Genomic DNA, 21,144 nt, shown 5'->3' on the forward strand with positions numbered 1-21,144 from the left:
CCATGGTTTGGACACACCTGGGCGTCCAGGCCCCATGGGACAGAAATAGGAGCATGAACCTTGTATAAACATAAAACTGCTCCACTAATTTCCCCAGGTACAGCATTTTATCATTAGCACTCAATATAAATTTCAATTATCCCAATTGTCAATGAGTGCTCGCGGGCTCCTTGATGAACTAGCCACAGCATGCAGCCATTGTCGTTATGATTGAACCAAGCAGTGACATCTTTTGGACTCTCAAAAAAAGGGTCATCTCAAGTGTTGCGATACGTAATTTTGTAGGATACAGTATAGCATAAGGCACATGAAGACTCCGCAGACGTCGCTTCACATCTTGAAAGGTTTTGCACTTTTTTTGCACTTCTGCAGGAGAAATTTGGATAAAGCTATATTTTGGTGCCATTGAATGTAATACTGCCTTTCTCCTTTGCTTTCTGCAAAATTATGTCCTGATCTTTAAAATGCAATAGCTTTATCAGGACAGATCATAAAGTGGCTCCCGGAGGAAGTGGGCGGGACGGGACATGATGTGCTCTCTGCACTGCAAACATGGGAGTAAGGATTTCTTACCCAAATATATTAGCAAGCCAAGACTAAAAAAAAAAATAATCCTATGGGTTGTTGCCCAAAATGTTTTCGGGCAGACCAACTACCCGGACGTCATTATGTCTTGACCTGTTCTGCAGGTCATCAAATTTATTCAGCAGGGTGACCACATTTTGAGTATTTCCACCAGTGTCCCACCTTAAGGGCAGTATTTGATCCTCTGCAAATTCCCACTTTCTTCTCCACAGCAGGAGTACGCTCTGCAAACTTCTGTAGATCGTAGCTCATCTGCCCCAGACTTTCCTGTAATGAACCCACCTGGGACTGCAGGCCAGTGTGAGCAATATTACAATTATGTAGTGCCCACAGGATCTCTCTCAATGTAGGTTCCCTTTCTTGCACTACTGCTAGATTTCTCTGGGGACTTCTGTGTGCATTGCCCTCCATCACAGTCAGTACCCCCAGCATCATGTGCACTCATCACTGCACCAGCAACAGTGTCCTGATCAGGGGAAACTCTGTCTTTTTGCAAGAAATTTTCCTCAGCCAGCGGGTCAATGCATACAAACTGTGCTAGCTTGGCAGCAGTGTCCTCTGCCTTCCTTGCTGCTGCACCATGCTTTCCCTCTCTGACATCACATCTTGATTTACAGTCCCTCCAGCATCTCCTGGCCTGAGAGTTATCACTGTGGCATGCAGTCTGCAGGAATCATCACTCCCCAGAGAGTCCACCAACATCAAGGTGAGCTTCTGTGCAGTAAATATGTCCCAGTGTGCAGGATAATTGCAGGACCTAAGCAGGAACTCAGCTCAAACACAGCCACTCACATGCTCTGTCTCTTTCTTTCCACTTCTAATAGCAAGGTTCTCAAATGTATTAAATTAAATGTATATTTTTACCTGACCTTTCACTTTCCTTCCATAATGTTAAGTGTACCAAGGAGCCTGCCAAATGTTTGCTTACCTGTCTTTGTAAGGTGCAGCCTGTGTCTAGCAAGAAGTCCATCATATAGGTAATTCACTCCATGGTCTAGAAATTCTAAATTTGCTTTTGTAGTAGTGTTGTCTCTACATGTATTAAAAGGAATGTGTAGTTGTCTGTAGGACTCAAGAGTCTTGATAGCCTATCAGACACATTTTTGCTTTGTGCACCTGGAAGACAACACACCTCTCATGAGGATATGTCAGGTCTGCAAACAGCTGCCTCTGTTCCTCTCTATAGGGAATCCCCCACAACCACCACTCCTTCTCTTCTTCACAGCAACACTTTTTTTTCTCCATCCATGAGGATTTTGAGTGCTTACTACACAGTTCTTTGTGGGCAAAGTCATTTCTTGATGTACCTCTACATTGTTCTCTTGAGTGAGAACCTGGTACCGGTTACCGAGCAATATGGGTGCTGGCTGCCTCCTGATCTTCCTGCTTCTTTGGGTCACATGCTTCCATTCTTCAGCTTCTGCAGGTACAATAAAATTTTCTTTTCCTTCAACATTTTAAAGACTTTCTTCTGCTCTATCAAAAAAATACTCATTTTCCTTAATGAGTTTCAATGTAGTGTGAGTGAAATTTAGATTGGTTCATAGAAATTGGTTCATTTTGATCATCCCTTTAGGACGTTCTGAGAGACTGTCATGCCCCGTTCATGAACCATGAAACATTTCCTAATTTTGTACTTTCCCAGAATTTAGGAGACACAATTATCTGTCAATTTGTCTCAGAAATGGTATCAGGATGCACCAAAAATTGCTGAGTGCGTGGGGGTTATCCTTTTATTGTTCTGTTTATACGACATCTGCAAATTCCAAAAGTGATATCTTAGCTTGGGAAAATCATTTTGTAGCCAAAGAGTTATTTATCCATATATCTTGTATATGTGATATTTGTATAATCCATCCCGTATCTATATGATGGTTACGCCTTTCTTTCCTTTTAATAAAAGCATGGTGTTGGGTGTCTGAGATTCAGAACCCCATTACCATTAACTGGATTCAGGTCTCTTGTCTGAGTTTATGGTCAACGCCTAAATCCCTTGTGACTTGTACTTAACAATTTTACCTGATCTAGGTGTACTTCTTTAAAAATTCTTCGACAGTTTGGAGGCCCCAGCGAGATGCTATTCCTTTACACTTACTACTGAACGGGGAACAGCGGCCTTCTTCTCTCGGACAAAGCAGTCCCCCGGGGCAAGAGATTTTCTCTTGACTTCTCCCTAGAGAGGCGGTCGTCTGTGGTGTCAGTGTCAGGTGTATAGCTTCAACATTTATGAACTTGCTCCCTATCAGGTAAAATTATCTTTTCGTTTGTTTGTCTTTTGTCTGTTTTTATATACTACCTTTGATGCTTTTATCCATGGTTCACAGGTTAAACTGCCATAAGGCGTTTATGCAGTGTGTGGTAATAAAGCATACAGGTGGAGTCCACACAGAGCTGGAGGCACATGCACCTTAGCAAAGTTGGAACCAGCAACCTGGGTTTGGACAAGTGATGAATTTCCCTACCAAGATGTTCCATCACATATGTTATACAAACGTGACATATCAGATAAGAAGGTACATTTTTCACACACACATTGGGCCTGGAAGGCTGGAGCAGCTTTAGGTGGACCAATAGGTATGATGTTTAACTCACTGAGGAATACTCATATGATAGAGGCATTAGGAGATGCATTTGATAATATCACTGATACACTGTTTGATATACTTGGTGTTCAAAATGAATACACAAAGCAATTAATTTTAGTCACTAATCAGCATACACTAGTTTTAGACTATCTCACTGCTTCACAAGGAGAGCTATGCCAATAGTAGGACCCTCCTGTTGTCACTATATAAATCCATCAGGGACACTGCAGATCACTCATGACCTAGAGCAAGCAAGAAAAGTGTAGGAATTGTACCGCAAAGCTATATCTGATGATGAGACTAAGTGGCCAGAGTGGCTATCTTACTTAAATCCTGTAAATTGGTTCAAGGGATTGGGTGGCATGATTTCAGGGGTTGTAAATATGTTTTTGCAAGGAGTATTGTTTATTCTGGTGATTGCCATAATCATTAAGATTGTTATTATGATATCTAAGAAAATCATGAGTACTAATTGTAAATGTTTTCCAGGACACTCTCCTAAGGAATCTTTGGATTCACACACTCCTGAAATGCACGTTATGACTGTTCTGACAACTGATAAAGCACCTTGTACCCTATGTGGAAAGCATACGTTGCAGAAATTTAACAATTGCATGTGCTGTGGATATGAGAGCATACCCTAAAGAATTCCATGATTGCTGAAAGACCTAAAGGATTACAATATGCATACAATGGACAATTTATAATAATGTTTTATTATTGGACTCATTTATTCATATTTATCTACATTAAATTTTGATGGCATGTTTTGGAATTATATAACCCCTCACTTGCTACTTGTCTGAAGTATCCATGTTAGGGAAGAGATAGGGATAATAGAGACCTGAACCAGTTGGGGGATGGGATAGAGGAGTCGGAGGAAGATCTCCTGACTTTTCTCAGGGCAGGTCTTGACAAGCAGGGCTAGTGAGGGTAGCAAGGATAGCAGGTCTACTTTGTTTTAAGTTCTCTAGTATAGTCTAGCATCCTTGAATGCCCTTTCTGAGATAAATTCAGAGGGAGTTGTGAGCGAAATTTAGGTGGTTTGGCTTTTCTTCTGGTAGGTCTGTAAACATACAGCATACATTGCTGCTCACCATATCGCTACTCGCCCCTTCCATGTTAGTTGATCTCCACTTACAAACTTCTAAAAGTCAATAATTCTAGTGATGATACAGACCTATAAGTTGCTACTAAGTGTAGAACCTCTATTGGCATGTGGTCTGGTGATGTCTTCAGAGCAGCTAACTCCGGCTACACCCAGCAATTTTCCCGCTGACAGCGACTCTTCACTCTTCCCAGAATGCAACGGGAATATGTAAATTATGTTCTTGGAGCTCCAATCTCTGTTCTCCTGGAGTCCAAGGTTTATACTCTTTGATGAGCACTGTCTGAGCCACTTCCTGGCTTTGTCCATCTTCTGTGGTCACACGGCGAACTAGACTTGTTGTTCTACTAGTCACCCCCTCATCCCTTGACTAATGTCGGTTACATCTTGTTGTCTTTTTGGGGATGGTGTGGGTAATACATAAATCTTTGTCACCACACGATATAATCCCACAGGTGCTGGCCGGCACCCTGCCCTACAGACAAGGCAAGTCTTTCTGCAGTCTGGGTTTTGTTGTCCACAGCTTTTACATGTCCGGTACGGTCCATTTATCATCGTATAGGGTGGTGTATAGACCGGAGGGGCAGTCTGACTGGGGATTGTCTGTCTAGTGTCCTCTTTTGTCATGTCTACTGTCCTGGATATCTGGCTGTCAAAACATTGATAGGTCCTTTGTTCTTTCTCTTCATACTCTTTATAACCACCTCTGACACTTTCCTCTATTGACTCGCCATCTCAGTGAAACCATTGTTACTCAACCATCCTCTCTGCTCACTGCTGAATCTTTGCCATCTTTTAATATCCAAACAGCCCTCTGGACCCATATTAGCTGTTTTCAGCATTCTCTAACACCCTTTCACTGCTTCTTTATGCTCTCTCTCCTTCACTATTTGTCTATCTGTTTTATGAACATTCCCCTTCCCACCAGCATTTGCCTGTGAGTTCGCCATGACTCACCTCAGGTTTATCCTGCAACTCACGACACAAGTACTTTGTCATAATCGTAAAACCTGCAAATGCCTTCCCATGTAACTCACAACACAGGTCTATTTCACTCTGTTTATCCTGTTGTAATTAGGAAAGACTCCAAATGCCAGCACAATTATTTCTTACACTGAACCCTTGGCATTGTTTATACATGTATGTATGTGTCTATGGGAAGTGGGCGGTAGGGTACCCTTTTCGCTGATCAGTAACAGCTTTTCACATAATCCATACCACAAGGGCAACAAACTAAGCTTCCAAGTACAACTAGCAAAGTCATCTCTAGTTCATATCTCATGATCCTCAGTCAGAACAATAATCATCATCATCCAAACCAATCACTCCCAGACAGTAAGGATTAGCCAATGCAGTCAGGTGTGACATGAAGATTGATTTTCCAGAATGTATGAGGAACAATTTGCTAAGTGGAAGGAAAATCATTCTGGTTTATGGGTTGTGGACAGAATCTATGAAATATATGCTTGAGGTTTCCTCTCTGAGACTGGTTAATGCTGCACACATATGACAGACACCAGTTAACTATTTATGCATCACCACAAGAGATACCATCTGTTTGGTTCTTACACACTGATGTGAACATGACAGTTATGCTTGCCCTCACCACTGGATGAGGGACACTCACTATCCCAGGGAAAGACAGATACAAGTTGTAAGAATAGGCTTCTTATCTTATTTGAGCCCCATTATTCTGTCACTCACAAAGACAAAAAGGTCACCATCAAGGTCCGCTGGAGATGTAAAAAAATCAGTTGTTACTGTTCAGGCGCCAAATTTTGTTAGCGCAAACTCTGCTATCTGTATGTATAGAGTATCCTAATGCTAAAATAACAGGATATAACTGATAAGAACAAGGGTCAGAAACGCTCTTTTCTCCTTAGGGAGAGCAACTATATACTATAAACTAAGTGAGGAGACTCAAATGGCCAAGCACGCTCCTCTGGGTAATATGCAAATAAGGGAGATGGAATAAATCCTCCACAGTGCCACCCATTGAAAGGCAGCATTCCTTCGAGTCAAAGTCAGACCTTTTATACAAGCCTTGTTACAATGACTGGGAATTAAAAGCAAAGCCAGACCCCATGTACACACAGCTGTTTCCGGGTTATTGCCCTTCATCAGTGTACAGTAGGAGTCTGGCTTTTGCTAGTGAGAGGCCTGGGACGGGGGTCAGAAAGTGCATCAGCCCTCCTGAAGTTCCTTGAAGGAAATTAGAACACCTCTGCTGAGTAGGTGAATACATCCTCTGATATTAAAAAGTTTTTGTGATGTCCTGTCTACTGGCTGTTGTCATGGAACAGTATATCATATTGGTGAGAAACCTGTGGAGTTCCACCACTTGTTGAGAAAGTCTTGAGAGTTGCATCCAGTATTGCCCCTGATCTGCTTCAAGAGGTAGAGGGAAGAAGAACCTGGTCCTAGAGTAAGGACCCTATATGCCATAGTTAAAGACAAAGTAGCTTTCTCTGAAACACGACTTATAGACTGTATTGGAGGTGGTCCTGAAGCTGTACCAGACATGTTTGCGTATCCTGCAGTCTTAAGCAGATGATCTGGAGTCAAGAAGCTGATCCTCTAATTGCGCCTCTTTACCAGGCAGTGAGTGCTGAAGACCAAGAAATGTTGAAGATGTCTCATGTTCACTCTGGAAGACATCAGTTTGTTAACCCATATTGTTACCAGAAGATGGTCCTCAAAAGTCTGCTTGACCACCATGGTCATTTAGGACCTGCGAAGACTTATGGTTTAAGATTGATTCTACTTGCCTAAAATAAGAGATACAGTGACTTGCCTGTGTAGATGCTGCCTCACATGTTTGCAGAGAAAAACTCTCCCAGCTCGAGCAGCCTTTATGAGTCACCTGAAGAGCTCAGGCGCAATGGAGCTAGTCTGCATAGACTTCCTTTGTATTTACAATGATTCAGGAGGATTTGGAAATGTATTAATGGTGACTGATCACTATACTCTATATGCTTAACCCTTTCCAACTAAGGATAAAAGAGTAGTTACAATTGCAAGAGTGCTTTGAGAAGAGTATTATTTTAGTCTACCACACCGGTTGCATCGCAATCAAGGCAGAAATTTTGAGAGTAGGCTAATTAAGGAGTTATTTCAGTTGCTGAACATCCACAAAACCCAGACAACCTCTTACCATCCTGAAGGAGATGCTGTTCTTGAAAGATTCAACAGGACCTGTGATAGACATGATGATTATTTATAAAATGTCTATCGTTTAATATAACCCAAATGTATTTTGCTATTGTAATGACTTTTAGCTCAGGAGTTTAAAGGACACACACACAATCTAATCATAGTATTTGCTAGACAATGGATGTCTGATCTAATGTTAGTTAAGTACATAGAAGTTACACAAGTTGCACAACCAGCTTCTAAGAGTTAAGGGCCATGGTGTCGTGTATATCCTTATATCCTGTGTTTAATACTGAGTGTTTGTCTAGCCCCCTTCCACTCCTCATCCTGAAGCTAGGTAAACAATGAGTCATCACTACACGGAGATGACTTCAGCTAGAGGACGAAGTCCATACCACCTCAACACTTGGAGGGGGTGGGCAGAGAGGTGGGGGATTCTGTATGATCCGACAAATGAGAATCTTATATGTTACTGATGTAATCTGTTGCACGCCCATTGAAGGGCGGTTGTCATGTGTTATAATAAAAAGCCTGAGCCTCTACACATGGTAGAGACTCTCTCCCGAAAATCTACAGAACACGGTAAGATTGCTTTATGTAAATCTACCGATGTGATCTGGGTTCTGACTGCTTTTCTGCCTGTTCCTGATCCAGAGTGATAAATCAATGAAAGGCAGGTAATATAGTTCTTTCTTACTCGGAAAAGACCACCGTTTTAACCTGCTTAAGGGGTATTTTGTATGCTGTGTCTGTTATGTCTGAGACGGTTAAAAATTGTGTATACAAGACCAAGAGATAAATTCTGTGAGGGTTAATGTGTCGGGAGGGCGGACTCGGCTGTTTAAGTCTGAGGGAACACGCCAGTGACACGTGCTCCTAGGTAAAACTAGTGTGAGGTTAGGAAGATTTATGATACGTATACTTAACTTTATGATTGAGCGTGTTATGTTCTCATATGTGGAAAGGTATATACTGTGAAGTATAGCCGTGCTTTGTGACGGCTGATTTCTCCAGAATATTATTGAGGTTTTGGTCATTGAAAATAATCGTCAGTCTCTGTGTATAGCTAAATGTCCTGTCTAGGACGTGTACAGGAAGTGCTCTTCGGGATTGCTAGTAGACCTTGGGTTGATATAAAGGTAGATGAGATATATACCTTGGGTTGATATAAAGGTGGATGAGATATATATATATACATTGAGCCGTTGTGGGTATTCTCCAGTAATCCCGTCTGTCTGGTATTATAGAAAGAATGTGCAGTGTTTATTGTTGGGGGGAGGGCTGCTGATAAGAGTGAACTGAAAGCTTTTTCCAATTAACCCTTTCTGTTTACTTTGTCGTTCCCTGTGTTTTGTAGAATTAATGTGCATTATAATTCTGAGTGGGAAAGAGGTTATATGGAAAGGATTTGAAGAAAGCAGATTTTACAAGAGAAACAGTACTGTGTGCAGAAACTTTGAATAGAATAGAATAAGCAGGTAGCATAGAGTTGAGCAAAGTGAGCAAGGACAAAGGTCATAGAGCTTGTCATCTGGTTGCTGAAGGCAGCAGAGTTTACTGAACATGTAGAAATGTTATACAAAGAGAAGGACCAGGAAAAGTTGCAGAAAGAAATGTTAGGTCATGGACAGATAAGATAGGTTGTAGAAAGTTTTCAGAAGATGAGCAGGAAGCCTAGCAGAAAGAAATGTGTTTTTAGATTGCTAGAAGGAGGTATAATGTAGTTAAGAGATTGAAGAGGGGAAAGCATGTAGGGGGGGTATGTGTATTGCTTATGAACAATGTAATGTCTTTGTGTTGACTGCGGCCCCTCCCTGTAATGGCGGCCGTGCTTGCAATGTTTACAATCCAACATAGTGTGACTCTGCAGAAAATGTAGTGAGGCCTGCCCCCACCCTGAAGTTACTTCCCCCCCATGTGCTCACTTTCAGGGTGTGTGATGTTACTTCCGGTCCCTCCCCATCCGGGACAGGACCTGGCCCCGCCCCTTCCTCCTCCAGCAGCCATCTTGCCTCACCTGGAAGTGCTGCTACTCAGCAGCCATTTTGCCTCACCTGGGAGTGCTGCTGCCCCTGGCCCCGCCCGTTCCTCCAGCGGCCATTTTGCCTCACCTGGGAGATTTGTAGCCCCGCCCCCTTTCTGCCTCTGGCGGCCATTTTGCTGCATTTGGGAGGCCTATATTTCCCAATGCCACTGTATCCAGTGCTAACATCATGATTGTCTGAAGTAAGGTTTTGTTTGACCAGACTTTGTTACGCTCCAAGATGTGGCCACTTTGGATGTGTGATAAGTTCAGGGAAACAAACCTTTGTGGAGATGCAGCTTGGGACATAGTAGATGACTAAGCTGGTTTATAGTGCATGGAAGATTGGAGTTGATGCATGGGGGGCAGAGGCCGGGAATACATGACAGGGGACGCTCTCTCATGTTCCCAGGGGCTCTGTTTTCCACTGCCCGCTTCTCCAATGGATACTCAGACAGATGATGTTATGGAAGGCTCCTACAGATGGAATAATTTCCCTATAGTCACCCAGCAAACTTTTTCATGCAATTTGGTGAAGTAATTTAACTTTTTATGTGAAGAAAGAGGGATTGAATTGCCCAGAGTAGGATGTTAAGTCATCCGTATTCTTTAGTTTTTCTTTAAGTCTTTTGTATATTCTAGTGTCAGTCTACACTGAAGCTATAATTATATTCCGACAGCTAAACGCTGGCCATACCCTGAAATACTATTACACTGGGTGACGTAAAATTTTACTTGTGTTGCGCCCCCTTGTGTTAAAAAATGCTAACTGCGACCTGAAATAAAAAAAAAATTTTTTTTTTAAGGAGATTTTCGCTCAGACTTCGCTGCATACAATGTCACCTTGACCTACAAAGTGCTTGTTTTTGTGCCTCTTGGTTTACTAGTTTGAACGCAATGACTCTTTTTCCATTGAGTATTGCGGTTCAAAAGGGGGGAGGCATAGGTGATCTGGGTCATAGATGATCTAGGTGTTGTAGATCAGCTATTGGGTTTGAAAAATAAATAAATGATTTTGTGCTACAAGATTCCGAGCCATGTGAAATAGAACATCAGCACGATTATTTAGTACTAATTCAGTAAGAAACTGCAGATATGCAAACAGTTACCAGAACCCCTGTTGATAATGCATATGTTGAGCTTTTTGCAGATGGTACCAGGGTGAGGATTGATGACTCCACATCGGATATGCAGTGGTCACACAACAAGATGTCCTAGAAGCAGAAGCTCTGCCTCCGCATGTCACAGTACAATAAGCGGAATGGAAGGCCCTCACTGAGGCGTGTAGAGTGGCGAGAGGTAAGACCGGCAATCCTTTACACTGACTCCTGGTATGCATTTGGCATAGCTCATGATTACGGCCCAATATGGAAGGCCAGACAGTTTTTACCTCAGCAGGACAACCAATAGAGAATGGTGCAGCGGTACAGAGTTGCATGGAGGCCCTGCTTCTACCTGACAAAGTTGAGAGTTCGCACCGATTCCTACACTGGAGAGGCGAGAGACGACACCCTCGCTGACAGCGCAGCAAAGGCAGCGGCCCTCAAGCCGTGGAAGAAAGAAGAAAGATACTGACAGCATGAGTCAGTGGTAAAAAAAAACTTTGGACATTGACAAAAATTTGGACTTTGATATGCTAAAAGACTTTTACAGTTACAAGCCAGCAAGGAAGAAAAGAATAAATGGACTAATATGGGAGCAGCAGAAACAGGACAGCGTGTGGTGAACAGTCAACAGCACTTGCCCACCACAGTTCCTGTATCCCATGATGGCCCAGCTGATGGACGCAAAGACCCACCTAGTAAAGCAGTAATGACGACGACGCTTGAAAGAGGTTGGGCGACTTCTAGGTTCTCTGTAGCTGCTGCATCATTTGTCCGGTTTAGCATGATCTATGCCATGGGTAAGTCAGGGCAGAAGTAAATTTGCCACATCACACTTGCCGGGACCACTCTACCCATTTCAGGGATTGCAAATTGACTACGTTCAGCTCCCACTTGTTGGGAAGTATGACTACGTGCTTGTTGTTGTTGATGTCTTTGCAGGTTGGAGGCCGACCCTGTTACCAAGGTAAACAAGTAGGTAACCGCAAAGAAGCTCATGAATGAGGTAAACTGTGAATATGGGGTACCAGAAGTGATTCAGAGTCAGACAGAGGTATAAACTTCGCAGGTGAATGTAACATGTCATGTCTGCTCTGGGTGTATCCCAGGCCTTTTACATATTGTACCACCTTTAGTGTAGTGGAAAGGTGGAGAGACGTAGTGGCACGCTAAAAAGTAAGATACTTAAAAATGACGCCACTTTGGAAAGACTGTCATCCAATAGCCTTATACAGTGTTAGATATGAACCCAGGGGGGATTATACATTGTCTCCCTACGAGATTGTTTGGGCTAGCCCCAAGGCTAGGTCGTTACTATCCTCAGTGGTTACAATTACAATCTGATGTGTTGACTGAGTATGTGATTTCCGTTGTTAAGGAACTAACCAAAGCCTATGCACAGGTGTTCTCTTCCAGACTCAGAGGCAGACACTGGGACACATATCTTGCAGCCTGGGGATTGGGTGTGCATCAAGAAGTTCCTCAGGAAGCACCCTCTTGAGCCCCGATTTGATGGCCCCTATCAGGTGCTTCTGACTACTGCCACAGCTGTGAAACTAGCCGAAAGACTTACATGGATCCATGCTTCATACTGTAAGAAAGCTTCAGATCCGGGAGACCAGTCTTAGTTGTGCTAAAGACATTACTCTGGTTAAGGCTAGTGAGAGAGGAGGGTGGCAACTGGAATCCTTAGTCGGAAGAATATGGGGGTATGGTTACCTTCTGGTATAACTCGTCCAATGCTCAAGTAGCTGCATATTCCTTCGACTATTGTACTGTGGTCCCGTGTCTAGGCGCAAGATCCCACCGCAGGCCAGATTTAGCTCAGTCCAGCTGGTTATATGACTTATATACCCGGGGAATACAATATGTTTGCGCCACTGATAACGTCTGGGGAGAAGACTGCCGTTATTGGGGATTAGTGGGATGGAACGCAGGAACAGACTAGTCCTATAAACCGAGAAGTGCCTTAAATAAGAAAAATAAGAGCGGGAAATCCCTAATTAGTCGTATAACCCTCCTTGAGAGTAATAAGGACAGCAGGTATTGGAAGGCTGAACTTAGTATGCTGCTTGGTTTTAATGCGGTTGTTACACTAACCATGGAAGATCCAAGCCCGGGGGACGGGGAGACTTATAGTCTGGGGACATACCGGTACGGGAGGATAGATCCCTTAGGGAAGTTTAAAATAAGGGATATGGTAGATGCAGCCGAATGGAAGCCTTCACTTAGTCCCGTGCCCATAATTAACCCCCTCCGCCGTAAGATAAAGACCTTGACGAACATGATGATCATAGCCGACCCTACCTTTTGAGGACACCTTGACAGTAGCGACTGGCTACTCTGACCAGAATCTCTGGTTGGAGTTGATGAGGTACAATGCTAACAGGAGCAACAAGTCTAACTGTTGCGTGTGCGGTAGTGCCCGACCACACTCGGGGATGGTCCCCCTAAATCTCCCTGTAGATGCTGAAGAGTGGTTTATTAGTCTCTTCACGAACATTTCCGCTAATTACACTGTCCGTGAGAAATGGAAGAAGGAATACTCTATAACTACTTAAGTGTTTTGCACCGGAGAGAGTATTACTGACTACCCTGGAAACTACACCTGCCAGGCAAATAGGCAGGGTGGAGGGAGATTTTTGGGGAACTCGCCAACGGGTATTGCTCCTCCTACAGTATGATAGGAGGGGAATAGATGCAGAATCAGGTCCAGTCCTTAGGAGACGTTTACTGGCTTTGTGGAGACATGAGGTAGAGGACCCGCCTGGAGGGTAATTGGACAGGGGAGTGTGCCTTAGTAAAGCCCTTATGCTCCTCCACATCCTGTCAGACACTAACGTTTCCCTTGTTTGAAAAAGATGAAGAGCCAGTTCTGATAATGCCAACCACGTACGCTACCAAAGAAAAGGAGAAATGTACTAGTACTGCGCCTGCCCCGATCTCCTAAGATGGATTGTCAGTGGAATTCCCATTTGCCTAGGGATAGTGCAGAAGACCTTAGGTTCCGGCGAGGGCACACCCTGTGGGGTGTTAACTTGTACAGATAGAGGGTATGGATGCCCGGAAATGAGCCCAGGGAATCCATGGCCTCCCTCTGAGGTGAGGTAGGGATCCCCCCCTCCTAGGAGTAGGGACTTACGGGCAGTGGGAAAACCCTGACGCAAGGGTGAGGCGACTTGGACGTGTTCACCATTAGGACTATCTCCAGGAGGGACACTGGTGTGGGTGAAGATTAGGGAGTCCCACACCGTGCGTACCTGTGCACGCTACTAGTATTGTAACATTATGCTAGAGCGAGAAGAGAGACCCCTGGTGGTAGTTTTGATCTACACGTGTACATTGACGTCATAGGATAGCCAAGGGGGGTACCTGACAAGTTTTAAAAATTAGAGACCAAGTTAAAACTAGATTCGAGTCCATTTTCCTGATCATTATGGTAAATAAACGTTGACTGGATTAATTATGTTTATTATAATTAGCAGTGGTTTATAAATTATACTAGAGACGCCTTATAGGGACTAGTCGACCAATAGGACCTACCTCGACTATGACTTTTTTTTAAATAGAGTGACCTTAGATATGACTTTAGCTAAAAAGGGGAGTGTCTGAAAGATGATAGGGGAGACTTGTCATACCTACATCCTAGACGACACGTGACCCGCGGGTAAAGACGCAGTTGCTATTAAGAAGCTGACCACACTAACTAAAAAGAGCTAACTTTTGGGACCAGCCCTCGCCATGGATGAGCGGGTGGTAAAGGATCCTGGCACAGACGGGCGTCGCTGTTGTATGTGAACTGATGGTTACCTTTTCTGTTCTAGTCTGCTGTGTTATCCCCTGTGTCAGAGAGACCTGTGAAACTGATGCTGGAAAAGCCGCTCCCACCATGAGTTTGCTGGATGCATCCCCAGAAGGAGTGGACAAGTCCTACACCCCCTTGAAGACCCTAAAACGAACCTTCAACGCGCTCCAGTTATAGGCTCATGCGCAGAAAACTGTGAAAATTAGATAGAAAATTAGAGGATAGACATTTTAAGGGGGGATTGTGATAGACATGATGATTATTTATAAAATGTCTATCGTTTAATATAACCCAAATGTATTTTGCTATTGTAATGACTTTTAGCTCAGGAGTTTAAAGGACACACACACAATCTAATCATAGTATTTGCTAGACAATGGATGTCTGATCTAATGTTAGTTAAGTACATAGAAGTTACACAAGTTGCACAACCAGCTTCTAAGAGTTAAGGGCCATGGTGTCGTGTATATCCTTATATCCTGTGTTTAATACTGAGTGTTTGTCTAGCCCCCTTCCACTCCTCATCCTGAAGCTAGGTAAACAATGAATCATCACTACACGGAGATGACTTCAGCTAGAGGACGAAGTCCATACCACCTCAACACTTGGAGGGGGTGGGCAGAGAGGTGGGGGATTCTGTATGATCCGACAAATGAGAATCTTATATGTTACTGATGTAATCTGTTGCACGCCCATTGAAGGGCGGTTGTCATGTGTTATAATAAAAAGCCTGAGCCTCTACACATGGTAGAGACTCTCTCCCGGTTTTAGACCAGCATTTGTGTCTGATTCTGGTCGATGTGTGCACACGACACTCAATTCGGAAAGCGACAAAATACCCCAAAGCCTGCTGGAGAAATCATAATCCAGATCAGACCTTGCTTGATATGCTCGGTACCCTAGAAATGAATGCTAAACGTTCTTTGAGTCGAAAAGTAGAAGACATGATGCATGCCTATAATAGCACAAGACATGAGAGCACTGGATAGTCACCATACTTTCTAATGTTTGGAAGAGTCTGCACTGATAGTATAAGTGATCAAAATGATTACCAATATGTGGCTCATTTAAAAGAGACACTTAAGAGTGCTTAGTATCTAGATGAGGAAAATTTACCCAAACTCCACATTTTACAGAAGTACACACAACATCACCTCTAACAAAGAGTAAGCAGAAGCACACGCGTAAGTGAAAAAAATCCTATAGCTTTCTGTAAAATAAAAACTGAAATAAACTAAAAAAAAACTCCTTCTCCACTGCCTCCACCCCCTCTTGCCAATTTTTAACACCCTCTACATCTACACCAATATTGATATCTCATAAGGAAATTTTAAGACGCAAATACTACTGATGATCTATCCTGATAGGCCATCAATAGTTGATAGGGCGGGGTCCCCATCTGGGGAACTCAGCCGATCAGCTGAAAGGGTGCAGTGCTGGCGTTGCTACACACAGGAGTTGCCAGTGCTTTAAACTGCAGGCTGGGGTCTCATTGAAATCCATGGGAGCTGCATCTGCAATTACAGCTTCTGCTCTGATTCCTGTGTATTAGGGTGCTGACAGTGTGTGTCCCTTCAGCTGATCGGTTGGGTTTCCAAGCAAGGGACCATGGCTGATCAACTATTGATGCCCTACTGTAGCTAAATGACCAGTCATGGATAGTATTTGTTCCTGGAAAACCCCTTTAAGGCCTCCCTCACACAAGCACTTTTTACCGCACTTTCAATGAGAGGCGCTCATATAGCCGCTCAGTCACAGTGCTTTCCAGTGCCGTGATTTTTGAGCAGAGTCTGCTCTATTTTTGATGTTTTAGTGCACCTCATCAATGATGAGCTATGCTAAATTCCCCTCCCAGCCGCAGACAAAAGTAAAAGCGGGGCACAGAGCTTTGATTTCAATCATGGCACTTTGCCCAACGCTTGTGTGAGGGTGGCCTTAGCCTCAACTGCAATAAAGTTAATTTAAGTTTATAGCTGAGTTTGTCTTGACTCTGCGCCATCCTCAAGTGAGAACTTCCCTTAAAAAAGTTGTTACAAGTTGCACAACAATTATATACAGTTTAAAAGTTGAAAAGAAACTTTTCCTTATGTGTAATGGGAATAAAATCCCTCCCTAGATAATCAGGCCGGCACACAGCATTGAAGGAAGAATATAAAAGGTAATGACACTGGTGTATTGTTGCTTTGCAGCCCAACAGCCACTCTGTAAGTAACTCATCATATATAGGTCTATGATTGTTCACTGTGTACTTGTTCATGTAATGATCTAACAGCAAACCTGACAATATTTAATGACCTTCTCTCTCTAAAGCTGTAATAATATTAAAGGGGTCTTATATTTCCAACAAGTAAAGCTTATTCACTGTATAATGAGAAGTTATAGAATTTTCCAATACACATGTTTTTATATCAATTCTTCAGTTTCTCACATCTCTGCTTGCTGTCACTCAGTAGAAACCATTATTGTTAATACTCTGTGGATAGAAATTTCTACTGCTCATGTGATGGACACACAAGTGTGTCCGTCCTATTCCAGTGTTTCCATTGCATCTCGAGGAGAGCATGAGACAATGACGGGAGGAATGGTTGGGGGGTGGAGGGGGGGGGGGCGATATTTTCCTCAAGTGTCCCGTCATATGTGTATATCTCATCTATGCGAAGATGGATGAAAATGTATTCACACGGGCAAGAGCAAGTCACGCCCGATACTCTTGGGCACGGATTGCATCGCCCAGCATGAGGACACTCCATCTGTGTACTGTGTAGTGTGCGGAAAATACAACATATGCAAGTTCTATTCTTGTGTGAGACTTGCACAAAAATAAAACATGTTTCGACCTTTCCATCTCACAACATCATTTTCTTGCGGGTTTTGTGCATCTCGCAACACAGAAAACTCACACGATTTTCTCGGCCTTTTGAATGCTAAAATTCTAAGTAGGTCAAAATGGAATTGTGGTGGGGGAAAAGGAGGGGGGGTGGGGGTGTATGGCATTTACCGTTCAAGTAGAAGATTTCAATATTCAGTGAGTATGAGTATGCCAATATCAAATTTATATAGTTTTTTTATGCAGTTCTATTGAAAATAATACCTTTGAATAACATTGCTATCGCTTGTTTAACCCCATAAGGACCAGGCTGTTTTGTACCTTGAGGACCAGACACTTTTTAGGGATTTTACCCATGTGGGGGATTAACTGCCCTATTTTTTTTCCTTTAGCTACCAAAATAAATTTCTTTTCCCGCGGCATTTGGGGCGATTTTTAAAATATCTTTTCCACTGACTTTTCCCCCCATTTTTTTGTTTTATTGGGGGTAAAAAGCTAAAAATATGATGTTTTTAACATTTGTAGTTAAAAAAAAAAAATCAGTATATTTATGCTAAAATAAAGCATGGGGATGTTTGTTTCGGACGTTTTGATATATAATATGTATGGTTTTGGATTACAGGGCGACGGTTTTGGTTGGCGTTGGTTTTGGGTTATTTTCTTTCTTATGTATATATTATTGTTTTATTCTGTAATTTTGTTTTACTCATGTATGGAATTATGTTTTTTTACGATCTATGTCCCCCATGAGGTCATGTAAGACCTCTGGGGGACATTGACCTGTTTTTTTTTTTAATTTGACACTTTCCCACTGTAGCTGGGGCATCTATAGGATCCCCAGTTTCAAAGGAAAATAACCCCTGTAGTGACATGAGTCACTGGCAGAGCTAGCCAGGGTCCAGTATGACCCTGCAGCTCTGCTGTAGCTACAAACCCTGGTGGTCATGTGACCCCCCCCCCCCCCGACTCCTGTAGGCATATTAACATCTTCATCAGCACTTCTGCTCTAATCACCAATCAGGTTGCTGGAGTTGTGAATCAGACAACCTAAACAGCCAATCAGGTTGCTGGAATTGTGAAACAGAACCAATCAGGTTGCTGGAATTGCTGAGAAGGGCAGAAGTGCTGAAGAAGATGTTAATATGTCTCCCGTAGTGGAAGTTACACTTCTGCTTTCACTTTCTAGTACACAGCGCTAATTGAGGGCTGTGTACTTGGGGAAGGAGAAGGCAGAAAGGGCTAAAAACACCTTCTGCCTTTTCCTCACTAACAACTGACAACCCTTCCTTCCTCTGATTGATTGCAGAGACAGGAAGCATAAATCCGCGCCGTAATTTTACTATCGGCAGGGCTTTAAACCTGGGACCAGGCGCTTACTACTTAATGGGTTAAAAAAAACAAAACATTGCTATCATTTTTGACCCTATAACCTTTTTATTAATTACCAATCCAGCTGTTTGAGGGCTCATTTTTTTGATGTGACTAGTAGAGTTTTTAATGATACTATTATGCGGTACTTACGACTTTATGATTGATTTTTATTCAATTTTCTCCTGTCACTGCGTATTTGTTTTCTGACAGCATTCATAGTGTGGGAATAATATTGGGTTATTCTAATAAACTCTATTTCTGTGGGTGCAGCAAGAACATTTTTTATTTTTTGACATGTTGGCTAGAACAAGTTTGTTTTTTAAAGTTTTCTAATATTTTTAAAAAATCTTTATTTTATTTATTTGTACTATTTTATATATTTTAGTCACCATAGGGGACTTGAGAACTTCCAATTATGGGATCACCTATACTGTATAATACAACGCTGCATTTTGACTGCCGTTTTATAAAGACGTGCCAAAGGCATGTCTTAAAAAGTAAATATTCATGGCAGCCCTGGGGGCCTCCGGAACGGGACCTTTAAATGCTGCTGTCAGATTTGGCAGTGATAAAAAAATCATGATGTTTTGTCCCTGTCAAATCTGACAGCAGCATTTAAAGGTTCCATTCTGAAGGCCCCCAGGGCTGCCATGAATGTTTGCTTTTTTAAGACATGCCTTTGGCACATCTTTATTTTTTAGTTTAAGGAGTCCAAGATGTGCCCTATTCCTCTGCAAATGTGCAGGGAAATAAAGCATGCTGCAATAGTTTCCTGCCAACAAATTGTACACACCAAATATGCACATGTGAACAAGCCCCGTGCAAACATGCTCATGTGACACAGGTCTCAGTTTAGTGTTTTTGTGCTTGAATGTAAAGCGTCTGCATTTTGTTTTGTCCAACTACATAAAGACAGGCCAAGCCCCAGTCTGACTGCGCTGCCTGTGACTGCCTCTGACTGCAGTTTGCCTACCGCTATGGAGCTAATCTTTCACAGGAAAATCGTCCACTGAATGTAAACTATGAGGGTTGACCTTGAATGACAGCAAGTAGGAAAACTGTGAGGAATTGATAGAGAATGTATAAAGTAATATATATGAGAATATTGCATAACTTCACACAATAGATATCCATTATTTGCTGAAACCATAATATCCTTGTAACTGTTCAAGAGTACATTAATTTATCATGTCATGGGATTAGCCCATCAGAATCAGGCAGGGTGGGTAGTTTAGAAACTTACTTGTAGCTGTAATTTAGGGTCCAATCATACAGGACACTCCCTATTCTATTTGCCACTGTTTACCAACATTTTCAGCCTTAGGGCACCCCTGGGAAGACATTTTTATATTGGGGCCCCTCAACCAAAAAGGTGGTATGGTGAGGGGGCATGGCTGGGCAGGAGGTTCAGCCAATCACGCTTATGCTGTACAAAAAAAACCCAAAAAACCCCAATATACTCACCACTACCTGGAAGTCAGGCAGGACTGTTCCGGGTAAAAGCAAAAGGAGGCCCCAGGACCTGACCCATCGGGATTAAGTGGGCCATTCGCCCAGGTGTCATGGCACCCAGAGGCGTAACTATAGAGGATGCAGGGGATGCGGTTGCACCCGAGCCCAGGAGCCTTAGGGCGCCCACCCACTGGCGATTTTTTTTTCTTTGCGTTTTACGTTTTTCCTGCAGAGCAATTAGAATTGAATGTACTCCTGTCCACTGGCGTTTTGCGTTGCGTTGCGTTTTTTAACATAGGAACTGTCAGTTGCATATGTGTCCTTATTTTTCTCCTAATGCACCCATGAAAGTCAATGGAAATTAATGGAAAAGCCGCGAAAACGCCGCGAAAACGCGGCAAAAAACGCCGCGAAAAACGCGGGAAAAACGCCGCAAAAACGCGGCGTTTTTCACGCACGAAAATCGCAAACGCCAGTGGGTGGGCGCCCTTAGGGGGCCCATAAGGCCTCTCTTCTCTATATAGGGAACCCAGTACTATGAGTAAAGCATTATAGTTGGGGGCCCTGTTACAAGTTTTGCATCGCGGCCCGGGAGCTTCAAGTTACGCCTCTAATGGCACCCCTGGTGGAAATCACTGCCTTAGGCCATCATCATATGACTTTGATGCAGATCTCAGCTTCCTATTTGAAAAGATAAAATCAATGCTGAAACTCTGCAGCAAAAATTGACAAGCTGTGGATTTAAAATAAGTCCTGTGTGAACTTAACCTTAAACATTTTCCAAATCCGACAATTTTTCACTTCATTGGCATTTTTCAACCCTACAGTTTTCTAAATTTTCCCTCTACACAACCCTATGAGGTTTTGTGTTCTTGCAGGGAAAGTTGTATTTTGCTAAGGTACCATATAATATATTGAAAAGCTAAAAGTTAAATGGTAAAACACAAAATTCTGCTATTGCTTTTCAAGTTTAATTTTTATAGAATTCGGTGAACTGTAAAATGACATGATAATCTTATTCTACATAGAAACATAGAAAAGGGCAGAAAAAGACTTCAGTCTTTTTAGTCTGCACTGATATTATCACAGTCATGCTTAAATTCATTTATTGTTGGTTTTCTTACCCATTCAG

Source organism: Eleutherodactylus coqui, chromosome 13 (assembly GCF_035609145.1).
Source record: "Eleutherodactylus coqui strain aEleCoq1 chromosome 13, aEleCoq1.hap1, whole genome shotgun sequence".
Lineage (NCBI taxonomy): Eukaryota > Metazoa > Chordata > Amphibia > Anura > Eleutherodactylidae > Eleutherodactylus > Eleutherodactylus coqui.